Genomic DNA, 17,505 nt, shown 5'->3' on the forward strand with positions numbered 1-17,505 from the left:
GAAATTATGATGCATACACCACGGACAAAGCCACATATTTCACTTAGCATAATTATTTATAATTAAATTTTTTTTTTCTTTGAGATGGAGTCTCGCTCTGTCGCCAGGCTGGAGTGCAGTGGTGTGATCTTGGCTCACTGCAACCTCCACCTCCTGGGTTCAAGTGATCCTCCTGTGTCAGCCTCCCGAGTAGCTGGGACTAGAGGCACGAGCCATGCCTGGCTAATTTTTGTATTTTCAGCAGAGACGGGTTTTCACTATGTTGGCCAGGCTGGTCTTGAACTCCTGACCCCGTGATCTGCCTGCCTCGGCCTCCCAAAGTGCTGGGATTACAGGTGTGAGCCACCGTGCCAAGCCCTATAATTACATATTAATTATTGTATGAGAAATATTGTATGATTCCACTTATTGAGGTGCCTAGAAGAGGCAAATTCATAGATACAGAAAGTAGAATAGAGGTTACCAGGGTCCAAAAAGAGGGAGGAATGGGGAGATGATGTTTAATGGGTACAGAGTTTCAGTTTGGGAAGACAAAAACTTTCTGAATATGGATAGTGGTAATGGTTGCACAATAATGTGAATGTACTTAATGCTACTGAACTGTATACTTAAAATGGCTAAAATAATATATTTTGTTACGCATATTTTACCCATAATAAAAAAATCCACTCTTCTGGATTCAAAAAAATTTTCTTAAGGACACTAAAGGTATATGGAATATATACCATGTAATTTCCTACTTGTATAAGTTGTTCTTTCAGCCTGGAATGGCTCCTTCTTTCTCTTTGTGGCGGCCACCTACTCATCTTTCAGTATCATCTCAAATGTTACCATCTGTGAAAATCCCCTTGCTTCTCTGGGGTAGCCAGTCGCTCCTGTGTGTTCCTATCACACTCCACATACTCCTCTACTTGGCACCTCCCCTTGTGTATGTAAACCTTTGTTAGAATGGATGATTATTAGTCAGTGTGCTTACTTCTGTGAGGAAATAAACTCCTGGCTTGGAGGCAGAATTCCAATAGAGTAGTATTAAGTATTTCAGTGTAAAGAAACAAACAAAACATATGAAAGTCAAGAAGTGAGGCAGCTTATTATTTTCCCATTCAGTACGATAGAAGCCCAAAAACCTTAGCAATTTTTTTTTTCTTTTTTTTGGAGATGGAGTCTCTGTTGCCCAGGCTGGAGTGCAGTGGCATGATCGCAGCTCACTGCAACCTCTGCCTCCCAGGTTCAAGCAATTCTCCTGCCTCAGCCTCCCCGAGTAGCTGGGACTACAGGCACGTGTCACCATGCCCAGCTAATTTGTGTATTTTTAGTGGAGACAGGGTTTAACCATGTTGGCCAGGCTGGTCTCGAACTCCTGACCTTAAGTGATCTGCCTGCCTCAGCCTCCCAAAGTGTTGGGATTATAGGCGTGAGCCACTGTGCCTGGTCCAAAAACCTTAACAATTTTGACTTCTAAAATTATAATTGGACAAAATGTATTTCCTGCCCAAAAGATTCTGTACTTTTGATTTTCAGAAAATATTTGCTACACCAAGGAGGGAGAATCGAATATTGCTCTATGTTATACTGACATATCTCAAATATTTTTTATATTGTTTTCAGAAGGTTTTTCAAGATAGAGTAAAATTTTACTTGACTAATGAGATTTTTTTCTAAATATTATCTTTCTCTTAATAAATATATAATAAACGTAATTTTAAAAACAGCCATAAGCATTATTTTTTTCCCCTCCAAAGAGAAGACTCTTTAGCGTGCAGTCATAGGAAGTCTGGAATATCTGACCACATTCTCCAATTGCACTACATTATCAGTAATAAAACTGACATTTTTTCATTCATCTGCCTTACCCACTTTGTCTATTTCTCAATGGGCTGTGAACATGGGCTGGAAAAACAGGCATTTATTAGGTACCTAGATAACTCCAAAACATAATCTGACAAATGTAGGTCCACAGTGAATATCCAAAATTGCTTTGCTATTAAGAGTATGATCATAATCTCTCTTTAAGCAGAATGCCCTAAACGGTATTATTCACCCAAGTTTCAGTACAACAGGTTAAAAATCTATAGTCATTATGAACTAGGGTTCGTTTATCCCTTCCCGCTCCTCACTGTAAGCCAACCTGCAGTTGAGTTTAGACTTCTTTCTCTACATACAGTTCAACAGTCTTCACACTAAACTGTTAAGCTTGTTCACCTGTGGAGTACTCAGCCGCTGCAGTTCAAGTATGACAATCCCTTGGTGGCTGACATGACTGAAGAGTCCACAATAGCTAAGAACTGTGAAGGAACTTGGGAAACAGCACCATGCAGCAGAAAGCAGAAAAAAACAATGGGCTAGTAATCAATAAAAATGGTTTCTATTACCAGTTAATCCACATTCTAAGGTATTTAACCTCCTTGGGCCTCGGTTTCCTCTTTTAAAATGAAGGGGATGGAATACAGTGTATCTCAGACTTCTGGTTCCAAAATTTGATGAGACTATGCAATCAGTGGTCTCAATCATGATACTTCTGTTTTAGATTTAAGTTCAAATGATGTATATATCTAACAAGTAATTTATCCAGAGACTGCTAACCTATCAAAATGGTATCACTAAAACCACGGAAATAATTACTTCATGGTTCTTAGATAACACTGATGGTTCCAAGGCTCATCGGAAAGACAACAGGTAGCAGTTACACAAACATGCCATCATATTGAGGGCTGGGGAGTGTATGGTGGTGTTTTATTCACTTTACAAATTAGCTACAAAATTAGCTAGTGCACTTACTTGGGTTTGTCATAGATAACATAAAGCTGTATCATACAAATCGGGGCACTGAAAAATATTTAAAAACGGCCAAGAGAAACATATAGCATTTTTGATTTCCTCATTTCTACAAACTGGAGTTTATTTATATACCACACAGTAATTCTATTACATACAATATAATTGTATATTATGTTCTAATTCTACTACCTATTTTATCTAGTTCACAAAAAGGGGATGTACGAAAGATAAGCCATTTTCGAGACAGGCTGAATAAGGTAATAAACAGCACTGTGGATCCTTGGCATTCGGATTTCATGAATAAAATTACCATTGGTTTTTAAGGTTTATCTACATAACATTATGTGACCCCCCGCTTTGATGGCTCTTTATAACGTCAAAGATGGCCTTAAAGACAGGTTTACCACTCCATGTTCATCACTGATTGAGCAGTGAGAGGAAAATGTCTTCAGTTTTTATTATAAATTCTTTACAGCTGCTCTCCATATTATTCAAAGTAATTAGAAAACAGCACTGATACTGTCAGCTTTTGTTTCATTGAAATGTGAGTTATATTAATAATTACACCTACATTAACCTTTATGGCTTTTCACTGGTTAAGCATGGCTAGTGGAAATAACAATCAAGCATCAGTTATTGATATGGGATTTTAATGGTATGCTTCAAGTCAAATAATAAAATGATTGAACTACAAGTCTTTATATAAATAAAAGACAGCAAAAATAGTGCCAGTTATGAACTCCACTTATAGCCTGAGAACTCTCTACCTACTGCCGTTCCTCACTGCTGGGTCATGGTGTGGAAAGGAAGGGAAGGGCTGCGATTTTGTGTCCCCCCCCCCGCCAATTTCAATGAGATGTGGCTATGATGCTGAAGGATGGCTGTCCTTCAGCAAAGCCTGCAGGGGGCCTGCAGGCAGTGTGTCACCGAAAATCATATTGCGGGTTTATTCTAACAAAAATATCTGCTGTTGCTTTCACAGTTCTAGTCCTAGAAATTATTTTCCTAAAACCGTTTCTTTCTTAAAGAGTGAGGTATATATTAGTATTCAGTGCCTGGGAAGAAGCCAAATATATCCTGATTGCTATTCTGTATCATCCATTTTAGCAAAATTATTCTATTTCAGTTATATCTGCAATGTACAATGGGTAGGCATGAACTGAATCTCTCACGCAGAATTAGCCCATTTATATAAACCTCTTCTGAAATACTAATTGTTTCCATGGGTGAAATCGTAACAACTACAAATCACAGCTTAGAGGAGAACAAAAGAAATAGTTCAATAATTTGAATTAATGATAAGCATGAAAAAATTTACTAACTGGAGCTCTGAAATTTGCTTTCCAAATGGAGGTTTTTCAAGCTGGCTCTTGTTTTTAAAAAATTCTGTTAAATCCCTTATTTTAATCACACACAATTTTTCCGAATGGGCGGCTTTCTTCTTGTTCTTGGGTAATAAAGCTAAATTTGGGATATGAAGTTAAATCTATTGCAGCCTTACAATTTAAACTTCTTCTTACATTTGGTGATTAGTTAATATAAAGATATCACTTGAGGGAAGCTTTTCACCTGTTTAATTATCAGATTTGTATTAACAAAAAAAAATTAGTGTATATAGAGAAAATAACTTAACTAAAACACATTAGAGAAGAATTTCTCATCATGGATATAGACCAGTGCTGCCCAAAATAAATATGTGAGTAAAAAATGTGAGCAAGTAGCCACATTAAAAAGTAAAAAAGAAATTGGTGGAATTAATTTGACTTATATAATTTAACCCAACATATTTGTGCAGAAAGAGTTAACATTATAGCAGGCCTGAGGGTGCTACCTTTGAAAGGTTCTGCATGCAAGACTGGCCCTTGGGTGCCATCCATTCCCTAACAGATAAGGGTACTTCATTGTACCTAGACTTTGCATAAAAGATGTCATTTATGCCAAATACTTGCTTTCCTGCTGAGAGTCTGAAATTTTGATATATGCAAAGCAGAGGGTTCCTATGTGACCAGACCCTGATAAGAAACTTGGGTGCTGAGTCTCTAATGGGCTTCTCTGGGCAGAAACACTGCATATGTGCTACTGCATTTTTATTTTTTTTTGGAGACAGAGTCTCGCTCTGTTGCCCAGGCTGGAATGCAGTGGCATGATTCACAGCTCACTGCAGCCTCAACCTCCTGGGCTCAAGTGATCCTCCTGTCTCAGCCTCCAGAGTAGCTGGAACCACAGGTGTGCACCACCATGCCCAACTCATTTAAAACTGTTTTCGTTTTTTTTTTTTTTTGTAGAGATGTTGTCCCATTATGTTGCCCAGGCTGGTCTCAGGCAATCCTCCCACCCTGGCCTCCCAAAGAGCTGGGATTACAGGCGTAAGCCACTGTGTCCAGCCCATGCCCATTTGCTGTTGTTGGAGAAACAGGCATACTCAGAATGCCCCTCATGGAAAGGACGCGGTATGTGGACCTGTGCAAGGATCGGTCCAGACCCTGGCAGCCTCTCCCTGGCAGCTCCCTTTTGTTGTCATCCATCCCAGCTGTGAGTGCAGTACAAATAAATGCTGGGTTCTAGAGTCCTTCCAGCAAGGCACCTAACATGGGGATGCTGTTGGAAGCCCTGAAACAATTTCCAAAACATTCTCATTTTAACATATAGCATAAAATACTGTTAGAGGGATACTTTACATTCTTTATTTCATACCAAGCCTCTGACATCTGGGAGGCATTTTTATAATGATAGCACATGTCGGTTTAGACGGGCCATGTTACAAGTGCTCAGAGGCTGCAGGTGGCTGGCGGACACTGGACTGGACAGCACGGGTGCACAGAAACCGAGGGAAAAATAAGGAGGCTAAAAGCCTTTCTTGTTAGCTACATCTTTGTATAAAGCACTGATTTATAGTTATTTGACATAGTGAAATAGCCTCTGTATAGTTTTTTAAGTTTGAAAAGTTCTCAAATTTAAAAGGTTTTAGAAACATGCTCAGGTTCTCTCCCTGGTGAAGGAAGCGGCAGCAGCAAAGTTCACTCTCAGCAAATGCCACCGTGAGCTCCCTACATTTCCAGCTGCCCAAGGAGCTCACCATGTCCAAAACATGACACTTTCCCCATCTTGTCTGTTCAGTTTTCATTTTCCAAGTCAGTCAGACTCAAAATTGTAGGTGACTGACTCATTCTTTTAGCCTTCATTGAACGGGTCATTGAATCCTGTAGATTCCATTTCCCACTCTTCTTTGTCCTCACTGCCCCTGCTTAGGTTCAGACCTCCATGGCTTCCCGCTGTGACTATGGAAGTAAACTCTTAACTCATATCCATGCACAGCGCTAAAGATGTTACTTTATAGTGCCAACTCTCCGATGCCTGTAAGATGAGTCTACATTTTCCCTTTGATTTTTTTCAAAGGGCTTCATCTAGTTTTAATCTACCTTTCCTGCCTTCTTTCTCTGCCACTCCCTCTACCACACTTCTTGTGGCCCACCTTAGCTCTGCTTCAATGCTTTGCTCATTATTGCTTCTGTCTAAAATAACAGCCTCAATGAACATTTCTACCTTCAAAATATATCTACTCTCAAGGACACACTCAAAGGACCTGCACTCAAAGACCACCTCCTCCGTAATTGATGCTGCCTGTTTGAAGGAACTTGGATTTTTAACAGGAGAACACTTTGTTTTATGTCTCAAAGGGTCTTTGTCACGGTCAATCCTACACTGTCACTATTTGTGTATGTCACCTTACCTAACTGACTGGAAAACCCTTTAGGGCAGGTACTGTTCCATGCATGTTTGTATCTTCCTAGCATCAAACACAGTACCTCACATGACAAATGCCAAAGAAATGCATGGAAAGCAGGTAGGAAGGCTGGTTGACCAAATTGGCTTCATAACCCAATTGACCATTTGGCATCTCATGAAGACCTTTAAAATTCTAGATAGAAGAGTTCAGCTATAAGAAAGCCTGTATATGGTCATAAACAGTCATGATTTTAATACAGAATCCATGGAATAATATAATGCTTTGAAATTACAAGATTGAGAAAAACTATTAATTTTCAAATTTGTCAAAAATATCTGATATCTTATTGTTACACTTTTGTATTTACAAACTCTGTATTTGCACAAATCATACAGCTTACCATTACACCATATTCATCAGTCAGGATATAAAGGCTAAAATATTTGTTTCTTTTCATGACAATAGATAAGATATACCACTTATAATTTTAAAATATATGTGATGTGAACATACAAACTCAACTATATCTGGGCAGTTCATATGTGTCTTAAAATGGTATTTTTCTTCATACAGGAGATGAATCTGAGGAAACAGACAGTTGGGAGAGGCTAACTAGCCCTGCCCAAATGTAGATTAAAGTTAAGGGCCATTCAAATTTAAGTAAAAAAATGATGGTATTTTGGAAAGTAGATTTTGCCAAAGCTACTGGTAATATGATCTGCACTTATGATACGCAAAATAAAAAAAAATTAGGAAGTACTGATATATCACTTCGATTTTTTTTTAAAATCCTTAGCTAACTGGCTGAGGAGTTTAAGGAGATAGAAAAGCAAAGAAATATAGCAGAAACAGTTTTTCCTGGTGGGAATTTATTCACTTGATTTTTCAGGAACCTAAAGGAAGGTTTTATTTATTTATTTATTTATTTATTTATTTATTTATTTATTTAGAGACGGAGTCTCGCTCTGTCACCCAGGCTGGAGTGCAGTGGCGCAACCTTGGCTCACTGCAAGCTCCGCCTCTCGGGTTCACGCCATTCTCCTGCCTCAGCCTACCGAGTAGCTGGGACTACAGGCTCCCGCCACCATGCCTGGCTAAGTTTTTGTATTTTTAGTAGAGACAGGGTTTCACTGTGTTAGCCAGGATGGTCTCAATCTCCTTGACCTCATGATCAGCCCGCCTTGGACTCCCAAAGTGCTGGGATTACAAGCATGAGCCACCGCGCCCAGCCATTTATTTTTTGAGATGGTGTCTTGCTCTGTCACCCAGGCTGGAGTGCAGTGGTGCAATATTAGCACACTCCAACCTCTGCCTCCTGGGCTCAAGTGATCCTCCCATCTCAGTCTCCTGAGTGGCGCATACCACCACGCCCAGCTAATTTTTGTATTTTTAGTAGAGATGGGGTTTCACCATGTTGGCTAGGCAGGCTGGTCTCAAACTCCTGAGCTCAAGCGATCCACCCACCTCGCCTCACAAAAGCTGGAATTACATGTATGAGCCGCTGTGCCTGGCCTAGGAACCCAAAGAAGAATCCTAAAATCTGTCTTCAAAATTTCTCCACTTTTAAGTTGTGGTGGTTGTCTGTGTATGAGCTACAACCTTTAATAAGAAAAACTTCCCACATGCTTACCAAATAGTGAAGATAACTTTTAAAAACTTAAGCAGTTCATAAAAACACAATCTCCATGGTAACCACAAGAACATATCTATAAAATATACACAAAAGGAAATGCAAAGGGAATCAAAACTTGTCACTACAAAAAAAAATCAATTAAAGAAAAGAAGGCAGTAATGGAGGAAGAGACAACAAAGCTATAGACACACAGAAAACAAGTAGCAAAGTGACAGAACCTTCCTCATCAGCAATTAAACATAAATAAACTCTCCAATCAAAAGAAGAGATTGCAGAATTGATGGGAAAAAACAAGATCCAATTATATGCTGCCTATAGGACACTCACTTTAAAGATATAAAAAAGTTGAAAGTAAAAGGATGGGCAAAGATATTTCATGCAAATAGTTGCTAAAAGACAGTTGGGGGGTGGCAAGACTAGTCTTGGATAAAAAAGGACATGGTATATTGATAAAAGGGTCAATTCACCCACAAGATATAACAATTATAAACATATATGGACTAAAAACAAAGGAGCCCTAAAATATACGAAATGAACATTGACAGAACTGATGGGAGAAGTAGACACTTGTATAATAGTAATTGGAGACTTCAACACCCCACATTCAATAAAGGATAGAATGACCAGGCAGAACATCAATAAGAAAATAAAGGACCTGAACACCACTATAGACCAAATGCACCTAACATATACAGAAAATTCCACCCAATAACAGAATACACATTTTTCTCAATTACGCATCAGACAGTCTCTAGAATAGACTACGTATGTTCAGCCACAAAGCAAGTCTTGATATATTTTAAACGACTGAAATATAAAATTTATTTTCAAATCAAAATGGAATGAAACTAGATATCAACAACTGAAGGAAAATGAAAAAATTCACAAGTCTGTGTAAATTAAACTACACACTCTTACACAACTTTTAAAGCTGTGATTTCAAAAAAGAAATCCACAGGAAATTATAAGATACCTTGAGCAAATGAAACCCAAAACATGCCAAAACTTATGGGGAGTAGTAAAAGCAGCAGTAAAAGGGAAATTTACACCTGTAAATGCCTATGCCTACGTTAAAAAAGAAGAAACAACTTAGATCAACAGCTTAACTTTATACCTTAAAGAACTAGAGAAAGAAGACAAACTAAATCCAAAGCTAGCAGAAGTAACAAAATAATAAAGATCAGAGTGACAATAAAAAAAATAGAAAACAGAAAAAGAGCAAAAACCCAAAACTTGGTTCTTTGAACAAATCAACAAGACTGACAAACCTTTGGCTAGAATTATTAAGAACAAAAATCTCAAATTATTAAAATCAGAAATGCAACTGGAGACATTACTACAGATCTTACGTATATAAAAAGAATCATAAGCGAATACTAAGAACAACTGTATGCCAACAAACTGACAACCTAGAGGAAATGGACAAATTCCTAGAAACACACAATCAAAACCGCATAAAGAAGCCAAAGAAAATCAGAATAGGCCTAAAACTAGCAAGGAGATTAAAAAAAGAATCCAGAACTTCTCAACAAAGAAAGGCTCTGGATCACATGGCTTCACTGGTGAATTCTACTAAACATGTAAAGAATTAACACCAATCGGTTGATTCCTGGGCAAGATGGCTGAATAGGAACAGCTCCAGTCTGCAGCTCCCCATGAGATCAAGGCAGAACGCAGGTGATTTCTGCATTTCTAACTGAGGTACCCGGCTCATTTCACTGGGACTGGTTAGACAGTGGGTACAGCCCACGGAGGACGAGTAGGAGCAGGGTGGAGGGTCACCTCACTTGGGAAGCTCAAGGGGTCGGGGAACTCCCTCCCCTAGCCAAGGGAAGCCATGAGGGACGGTGCATTCCGGCCCAGATACTACACTTTTCCCATGGTCTTCACAACCCGCAGACCAGGAGATTCCCTCGGGTGCCTACACCACCAGGGACCTGGGTTTCAAGCATAAAACTGGTGGCCATTTGGGCAGACACTGAGCTACCTGCAGAAGTTTTTTTTCATACCCTAGTGGTGCCTGGAACGCCAGCGAGACAGAACTGTTCATTCCTCTGGAAAGGGGGCTGAAGCCAGGGAGCCAAGTGGTCTAGTTCAGCAGATCCCACCCCCACGGGGCCCTTCAGACGAAGATGCACTGGCTAGAAATTCTCACTGCCAGCACAGCAGTCTGAAGTTGACCTGGGACGCTCCAGCTTGGTAGGGGGAGGGGCATCTGCCATGACTGAGGCTTGAGTAGGTGATTTTCCCCTCACAGTGTAAACAAAGCCACTGGGAAGTCTGAACTGGGCAGAGCCCACCGCAGCTCAGCAAAGCTGCTGTAGCCAGACTGCCTCTCTAGATTCCTCCTCTCTGGGCAGGGCATCTCTGAAAGAAAGGCAGCAGCCCCAGTCAGGGGCTTATAGATAAAACTCCCATCTCCCTGGGACAGAGCACCTGGGGGAATGGGCGGCTGTGGGTGCAGCTTCAGCAGACTTAAACGTTCCTGCCTGCCGGCTCTGAAGAGAGCAGCAGACCTCCCAGCACAGCACTCGGACTCTGCTAAGGGACACACTGCCTCCTCAAGTGGGTCCCTGACCCCCATGCCTCCTGACTGGGAGATACCTCACAGAAGGGGTTGACAGACACCTCGCACAGGAGAGCTCCAGCTGGCATCTGGTGGGTGCCCTTCTGGGACGGAGCTTCCAGAGAAAGGAAAAGGTAGCAATCTTTGCTATTCTGCAGCCTTCACTGGTGATACACAGGCAAACAGGGTCTGGAGTGGACCTCCAGCAAACTCCAGCAGACCTGCTGCAGAGAGGCCTGACTGTTAGAAGGAAAACTAACAAACAGAAAGGGATAGCATCAACATCAATAAAATGGGCGTCCACACATATACCACATCCAAACGTCACCAACATCAAAGACCAAAGGTAGATAAATCCATGAAGATAAGGAAAAAACACTGCAAAAAGGCTGAAAATTCCAAAAACCAGAACTCCTCTTCTCCTCCAAAGGATCACAACCCCTTGCCAGCAAGGGAACAAAACTGGATGGAGAATGAGTTTGATGAATTGACAGAAGTAGGCTTCAGAAGGTGGGTAATAACAAACTTCTCCGAGCTAAAGGAGCATGTTCTAACCCAATGCAAGGAAGCTAAGAACGTTGAAAAAAGGTTAGAGGAATTGCTAACTAGAACAACCAGTTTAGAGAAGAACATAAATGACCCGATGGAGCTGAAAAACACAGCATGAGAACTTCGTGAAGCATATGTAAGTATCAATAGCTGAATGGATCAAGCAGAAGAAAGGACATCAGAGACTGAAGATCAGTTTAATGAAATAAAGTGGGAAGACAAAATTAGAGAAAAAAGAATGAAAAGGAACGAACAAAGTCTCCAAGAAATATGGGACTACGTGAAAAGACCAAACCTACGTTTGACTGGTGTACCTCAAAGTGACAGGGAGAATGGAACCAAGTTGGAAAACACTCTTCAGGATATTATCCAAGAGAACTTCCCCAACCTAGCAAGATAGGCCAACATTCAAATTCAGGAAATACAGAGAACACCACAAAGTACTCCTCGAGAAGAGCAACCCCAAGACACATAATCATGAGACTCACTAAGGTTGAAATGAAGGAAAAAATGTTAAGGGCAGTCAGAGAGAAAAGATCAGGTTACCCACAAAGGGAAGCCCATCAGACTAACAGCGGATCTCTCTGCAGAAACCCTACAAGCCACAGGAGAGTGGGGACCAATATTCAACATTCTTTTTTTGTGTATGTGACGGAGTCTCACTCTGTCAGAATCTCGGCTCACTGCAACCTCTGCCTCCTGGGTTCAATGGGTTCAAGCAATTCTCTCAGCCTCACGAGTAGCTGGGATTACAGGCGCCTGCCACCACACCTGGGTAATTTTTGTATTTTTAGTAGAGATGGGGTTTCAACATCTTGGCCAGGCTGGTCTTGAACTCCTGACCTCGTGATCCACCTGCCTCGGCCTCCCAAAGTGCTGGGATTACAGGCGTGTGAGCCACCGCACCCAGCCTCAACATTCTTAAAAGAATTTTCAACCCAGAATTTCATATCCAGCCAAACTAAGCTTCGTTAAGTGAAGGAGAAATAAAATCCTTTACAGACAAGCAAATGCTGAGAGACTCTGTCACCACCAGGCCTGCCTTACAAGAGCTCCTGAAGAAAGCACTAAATACGGAAAGGAAAAACCAGTACCAGCCACTGCAAAAACATACCAAATTTTAAAGACCATTGACACTATGAAGAAACTGCAACAACTAATGGGCAAAATAACCAGCTACCATCATAATGACAGGATCAAATTCACAGATAACAATATTAACCTTAGATGTAAATGGGCTAAATGCCCCCAATTAAAAGACACAGACTGGCAAATTGGATAAAGAGTCAAGACCCATCAGTGTGCTGCATTTAGGAGATCCACCTCATGTGCAAAGACATACATAGGCTCAAAATAAACAGATGGAGGAATATTTACCAAGCAAATGGCAAGAAAAAAAAAAAGCAGAGGTTGCAATCCTAGTCTCTGATAAAACAGACTTTAAACTAACAATGATCAAAAAAGACAAAGAAGGGCATTACATAATGGTAAAGGGATCAATGCAACAAGAGCTAACTATCCTAAATATATATATGCACCCAATACAGGAGCACCCAGATTCATAAAGCAAGTTCTTAGAGACCTATAAAGAGACTTAGACTCCCATGCAATAACAGTGAAAGACTTTAACAACTCATTGTCAATATTAGACAGATAATGAGACAGAAAATTAACAAGGATAGTCAGGACTTGAACTCAGCTCTGGACCAAGCAGACCTAATAGACATCTACAGAACTCTTCAACCCAAATCAACAGAATATACATTCTTCTCAGCACCACATCACACTCATTCTAAAATTGACCACATAATTGGAAGTAAAACACTCCTTAGCAAATGCAAAAGAACAGAAATCATAACAAACAGTCTCTCAGACCACAGTGCAATCAAATTAGAACTCAGGATTAAGAAACTCACTCAAAACCACACAACTACATGGAAACTGAACAACCTGCTCCTGAATGACTATGGGGTAAATAAATTAAGGCAGAAATAAATAAGTTATTTGAAACCAATGAGAACAGACACAACATACCAGAATCTCTGGGACACAGCTAAAGCAGTGTTTAGAGGGAAATTTATAGCACTAAATGCCCACAGGAGAAGGTGGGAAAGATCTAAAATCGACACCCTAACATCACAATTAAAAGAACTAGAGAAGCAAGAGCAAACAAATTCAAAAGTTAGCAGAAGACAAAATAACTAAGATCAGAGCAGAACTGAAGGAGACAGAGACACAAAAAAACAAAAGCAATGAGTCCAGGAACTGGTTTTTTGAAAAGACTAACAAAATAGACCGCTAGTCAGACTAATACAGAAGAAAAGAGAGAAGAATCAAATAGACACAATAAAAAATGATAAAGGAGATATCATCACTGATCCCACAGAAACAGAAATTACCATCAGAGAATACTATAAACACCTCTACGCAAATAAACTAGAAAATCTAAATTCCTGGACACATACACCCTCCCAAGACTAAACCAGGAAGAAGTTGAATCCCTGAACAGACCGATAACAAGTTCTGAAATTGAGGCAGTAATTAATAGCCTACCAACCAAAAAAAGCCCAGGACCAGATGGACTCACACCCGAATTCTACCAGAGGTACAAAGTGGAGCTGGTACCATTCCTTCTGAAAGTATTCCAAACAACAGAAAAGAGGGACTTCTCTCTAACTCACTTTATGAGGCCAGCATCATCCTGGTAACAAAACCTGGCAGAGACACAACAAACAAGAAAATTTCAGGCCAAAATCCCTGATGAACATTGATGTGAAAATCCTCAATAAAATACTAGCAAACTAAATCCAGCAGCACATCAAAAAGCTTATTTACCACAATCAAGTCAGCTTCATCCCTCGGATGCAAGGCTGGTTCAACATAGGCAAATCACATAAACAGACCCAATGAGAAAAAATACATTATTATCTCAATAGATGCAGAAAAGGCCTTCTATAAAATTCAACACCCCTTCATGCTAAAAACTCTCAATAAACCAGGTATTGATGAAACGTATCTCAAAATAATTAGAGCAATTTATGACAAACCCACAGCCAATATCATACTGAATGGACAAAAGCTGGAAGCATTCCCTTTGAAAACTGGCACAAGACAAGGATGCCCTCTCTCAACACTCCTACTCAACATAGTATTGGAGGTTCTGGCCAGGGCAATTAGGAAAGATAAAGAAATACAGGGTATTCAAACAGGAAGACCGGAAGTTAAATTATCTCTGTTTGCAGATGACATGATTGTATATTTAGAAAACCCCATTGTCTCAGCCCAAAATCTCCTTAAAGCTGATAAGCAACTTCAGCAAAGTCTCAGGATACAAAATCAATGTGCAAAAATCACAAGCATTCCTATACACCAATAACAGACAAACAGAGAGCCAAATCATGAGTGAACTCCCATTCACAATTGCTACAAAGAGAATAAAATACATACAAATACTACTTACAAGGGATGTGAAGGATCACTTCAAGGAGAACTACAAACCACTGCTCAAGGAAATAAGAGAGGACACAAACAAATGTAAAAACATTCCATGCTCATGGATAGGAAGAATCAATATCGTAAAAATGGCCATACTGCCCAAAGTAATTTATAGATTCAATGCTATCCCCATCAAGCTACCATTTGACTTTCTTCACAGAATTAGAAAAAACTAGTTTAAATTTCGTATGGAACCAAAAAGGAGCCTGTATAGCCAAGACAATCCCAAGCAAAAAGAACAACGCTGGAGGCATCATGCTTCCTTACTTCAAACTATACTACAAGGGTACAGTAACCAAAACAGCAAGGTACTGGTATCAAAACAGATACATAGACCAATGGAACAGAACAGAGGCCTCAGAAACAACATCACATATCTACAACCATCTGATCTTTGACAGATCTGACGAAAACAAGCAATGGGGAAAGGATTTCCTATTTAATAAATGGTATTGGGAAATCTGGCTAGCCATATGCAGAAAATTGAAACTGGACCCCTTCCAGAAACTGGACCTTATACAAAAAGTAACTCAAGATGGACTAAAGACTTAAACATAAGACCTAAAACCATAAAAACCCTAGAAGAAAACCTAGGCAATACCATTCAGGAGATAGGCATGGGCAAAGACTTCATGACTAAAACACCAAAAGCAATGGCAACAAAAGCCAAAATTGACAAATGGATCTAACTAAACTAAAGAGCTTCTGCACAGCAAAAGAAACCATTATCACAGTGAACATGCAACCTACAGAATTGGAGAAAATTTTTGCAATCTATCCATCCGACAAAGGCCTAATATCTAGAATCTATAAGGAACTTAAATTTACAAGAAAAAAAAACCCAACCCCATCAAAAAGCAGGTGAAGGATATGAACATACACTTCTCAAAAGAAGACATTTATGCAGCCAAGAAAGATATGAAAAAAAGCTCATCATCACTGGTCATTAGAGAAATGCAAATCAAAACCACAATGAGCTACCATCTCACGCCATTTAGAATGGCTATCACTAAAAAGTCAGAAAACAACAGATGCTGGAGAGGATATGGATAAACAGGAGCTCTTTTATACTGTTGGTGGGGGTGTAAATTAGTTCAACCATCGTAGAAGAGTATGGAGACTCCTCAAGGATCTAGAGCCAGAAATACCATTTGACCCAGCAATCTCATTACTGGATATATATCCAAAGGATTACAAATCATGCTGCTATAAAGGCACATGCACACATATGTTTATTGCAGCACTATTCATAATGGCAAAGACTTGGAACCAACCCAAATGCTCATCAATGATAGATTGGATAAAGAAAATGTGGCACACATATACCATGGAATACTATGCAGCCATAAAAAAGGATGAGTTCATGTCTTTTGCAGGGACATGGGTGAAGCTGGAAACCATCATTCTCAGCAAACTAAAACAGGAAAAGAAAACCAAACACTGCATGTTCTCACTCATAAGTGGGAGCTGAACTATAAGAACACGTGGGCACAGGGAGGGGAGGGAACATCACACACTGGGGCCTGTTGAGGGGTGGGGGTCTAGAGGAGGGATAGTATTAGGAGAAATGTAGATGATGGGTTGATGGATGCAGCAAACCAGCATGGCAGGTGTATACGTAACAAACCTGCACGTTCTGCACATGTGTCCCAGAACTTCAAGTATTGTAATAATAAAAAAAAATTAACACTAATCCTCAAACTCTTTGAAAAAGTTGAAGAACAAACACTAGTTACTCATTCTATGAGGCCAGAACTAGTTACTCATTCTATGAGGCCAGAATTACCAAAGCTAGAAAAAGATACCAAAGCTAGAAAAAGATACACAAAAAAACCTAAAGACCAGTATCCCTTATGAATATTAATATAAAAATCCTCAAGAAAATTACTACTTCAGAATTCAGCAACATATAAAATGATTATACACCAAGAACAAGTGGGATTTATTCCCAGAATGCATGAGTGGTTCAATATACAAAAGTCCACCAATTTAATACATCATATTTACAGTAAGGGAAAAAAACTACATGATGAGCTCAATGAATTTTTAAAAAAGCATTTGACAAAATTCAACAGCCTTTCATGATAAGAACATTCAATTAACTATGAATAGAAAAAAAATTTCCTTCACATGACAAAGGCTATATATGAAAAACGCAGAGCTAACATCATAATCAGTAGTGAAGGACAGAGCTCCACTAAGATCATGAATAAGACAGATACCCAATTTCACTTCTATTGAATACATACTGGAAGTTCTGGTTAGAGCAATTAGGCAAGAAAAGGAAATAAAAGGTATCCAAATTGGAAAGGAAGATATAAGATTTTCTCTGTTCACAGACAACACAATCTTATATGCAGAAAACCCTAAAGATCACACCCACCCACCCACCCACACCCCGTTAGAGCTAATAAACTAAGTCAACAAAGTTGCAGGATGCAAAACCCATATACACAAATCCGTTGCATTTCTAAACACTGCCAATTAACAATTAGAAAAGGAAATTAAGAAAATAATTCCAATATAACAGCATTAAAAAGAATAAAATATTAGGAATAAATTTAACCAAGGGGGCAAAACATTTGTATGCTGAAAACTACAAAACATTGCTGAATGAATTACAGATGAAAAATCAATGGGAATATACATCCTGTGTTCATGAATGGGAAGACTTCATACAGTTAAGATGACAATAATACTCAAAGTGACCCACAGATTTAAAATGATCCCTATCAAAATCCCAACAGTGTTTCTGCA

At 39.5% G+C, this 17,505-nt stretch overlaps 1 protein-coding gene across 6 annotated transcripts in view; it reads right to left on the reverse strand.

Annotated features, from left to right (window-relative positions):
• NETO2 (neuropilin and tolloid like 2) overlaps positions 1–17,505 on the reverse strand; it is a 59,760-nt gene that overhangs the window by 4,130 nt on the left and 38,125 nt on the right. The gene's annotated exons all lie outside the window — the stretch shown is intronic.

Source organism: Pongo abelii, chromosome 18, assembly GCF_028885655.2.
Source record: "Pongo abelii isolate AG06213 chromosome 18, NHGRI_mPonAbe1-v2.0_pri, whole genome shotgun sequence".
Lineage (NCBI taxonomy): Eukaryota > Metazoa > Chordata > Mammalia > Primates > Hominidae > Pongo > Pongo abelii.